Raw genomic sequence first — 2,500 nt, 5'->3', positions numbered from 1 at the left:
TCCGGGCCGACGGGACTCGTTGAAGCTGCGGTCCGAGTCGAGCGCAAGGCGACGCGCGGCGTACCGGAGTCGATCCGGGCCGACGGGACTTGTGAAAATTTCGGTCCGAGTCGACCGAGAGGCGATGCGCGGCGTCCCGGAGTCGATACGGGCCGACGGGACTCGTTGAAGCTGCGGTACGAGTCGAGCGAAAGGCGACGCGCGGCGTCCCGGAGTCGATCCGGACAGACGGGACTTGTGAAAATTTCGGTCCGAGTCGAGCGCAAGGCGACGCGCGGCGTACCGGAGTCGATCCGGGCCGACGGGACTTGTGAAAATTTCGGTCCGAGTCGACCGAGAGGCGATGCGCGGCGTCCCGGAGTCGATACGGGCCGACGGGACTCGTTGAAGCTGCGGTACGAGTCGAGCGAAAGGCGACGCGCGGCGTCCCGGAGTCGATCCGGACAGACGGGACTTGTAAAAATTTCGGTCCGAGCCGAGCGCAAGGCGACGCGCGGCGTACCGGAGTCGATCCGGGCCGACGGGACTTGTGAAAATTTCGGTCCGAGTCGACCGAGAGGCGATGCGCAGCGTCCCGGAGTCGATACGGGCCGACGGGACTCGTTGAAGCTGCGGTACGAGTCGAGCGAAAGGCGACGCGCGGCGTCCCGGGGTCGATCCGGACAGACGGGACTTGTGAAAATTTCGGTCCGAGTCGACAGAAAGGCGACGCGCGGCGTCTTGGAGTCGATACGGGCCGACGGGACTCGTTGAAGCTGCGGTACGAGTCGAGCGAAAGGCGACGCGCGGCGTCCCGGGGTCGATCCGGACGGACGGGACTTGTAAAAATTACGGTCCAAGTCGAGCGCAAGGCGACGCGCGGCGTACCGGAGTCGATCCGGGCCGACGGGACTTGTGAAAATTTCGGTCTGAGTCGAGCGAAGGGCGACGCGCGGCGTACTGGAGTCGATCCGGGCCGACGGGACTCGTTGAAGCTGCGGTCCGAGTCGAGCGCAAGGCGACGCGCGGCGTACCGGAGTCGATCCGGGCCGACGGGACTTGTGAAAATTTCGGTCCGAGTCGACCGAGAGGCGATGCGCGGCGTCCCGGAGTCGATACGGGCCGACGGGACTCGTTGAAGCTGCGGTACGAGTCGAGCGAAAGGCGACGCGCGGCGTCCCGGAGTCGATCCGGACAGACGGGACTTGTGAAAATTTCGGTCCGAGCCGAGCGCAAGGCGACGCGCGGCGTACCGGAGTCGATCCGGGCCGACGGGACTTGTGAAAATTTCGGTCCGAGTCGACCGAGAGGCGATGCGCGGCGTCCCGGAGTCGATCCGGGCCGACGGGACTCGTTGAAGCTGCGGTACGAGTCGAGCGAAAGGCGACGCGCGGCGTCCCGGGGTCGATCCGGGCCGACCGGATTTGTGAAAATTTCGGTCCGAGTCGAGCGAAAGGCGACGCGCGGCGTACCGGAGTCGATCCGGGCCGACGGGACTCAGTGAAGTTTCGTTCCGAGTCGAGCGAAGGGCGACGCGCGGCGTGCCGGAGTCGATACGGGCCGACGGGACTCGACGAAGTTTCGGTCCGAGTCGACAGAAAGGCGATGCGCGGCGTCCCGGGCCGACGGGACTTGTAAAAATTTCGGTCCGAGACGAGCGAGAGGCGATGCGCGGCGTCCCGGAGTCGATACGGGCCGACGGGACTCGTCGAAGCTGCGGTACGAGTCGAGCGAAAGGCGACGCGCGGCGTCCCGGAGTCGATCCGGACAGACGGGACTTGTAAAAATTTCGGTCCGAGTCGACCGAAAGGCGATGCGCGGCGTCCCGGAGTCGATCCGGGCCGGGAGCCTTTCGGAACATCGTCATATGAGCCTCGGTTGATTTCGACAAAGTTCCCGGAGTTCGAAATTTTTTCGATAGCCCGCGGAGGTTTCGCCCCGTAAGCCGACCGTGCTACCACCGTACCGGCGCCGACGTCCTAGCGGCCAGGCTCCTACTAGTAAGAGGAGCGAGTCGGTCGGGCCGGTCTCCCGTCGTCCGCCTGCTACGCCGTACCGGTACGTGCTCGAGCACGATACGTACTTCGGCGTAGACCAGGAGCGGGCGTTCGCGGACCGTTCCGTGCCTCGTACCAAAGAAACTACGCGACTCGCGTTGTTTCATCTATCGTCACTGCATTACCGCGGGTCGGTGTCTCAGACCGAATGGCCCTTGACGCGGTACCAAGAAGTTCGGCTCTCCGTGAAACACGGAAGGCCGAACGCTCCAACGCACGCGTCAACTCGCTTCTTTCCGAGCGTACACTCAAAGACCAGAGATGTTATAACAACGTATCCCAGACGCTTTCAATCTAGCCGACGGGTACGGGAGATCGTTCGAACGCTTATAAGCCGAGTGTCGAAGGTGGCGGCACACGGAACCGGGGCTGCCTGCGTGCAGTCCCGAAACACACAGTAGACGCGCGGCCGACCGGGCTACGAGACCCGGTCGGCGATGGGTGGCGCACGTCCGAGCCGAGAT

The 2,500-nt window shown here is 64.6% G+C and overlaps 1 protein-coding gene across 1 annotated transcript in view; it reads right to left on the bottom strand.

Annotated features, from left to right (window-relative positions):
* Window positions 1–2,500, bottom strand: part of LOC138190784 (uncharacterized protein DDB_G0292186-like) — a 16,827-nt gene that overhangs the window by 7,870 nt on the left and 6,457 nt on the right. The window lies entirely within an intron of this gene.

Source organism: Neodiprion pinetum, chromosome 4 (genome assembly GCF_021155775.2).
Source record: "Neodiprion pinetum isolate iyNeoPine1 chromosome 4, iyNeoPine1.2, whole genome shotgun sequence".
In the NCBI taxonomy this organism is placed as follows: Eukaryota; Metazoa; Arthropoda; class Insecta; order Hymenoptera; family Diprionidae; genus Neodiprion; species Neodiprion pinetum.
Note: the sequence above shows the minus strand (reverse complement) of the source record. Positions and strands in the feature narration are given on the sequence as shown.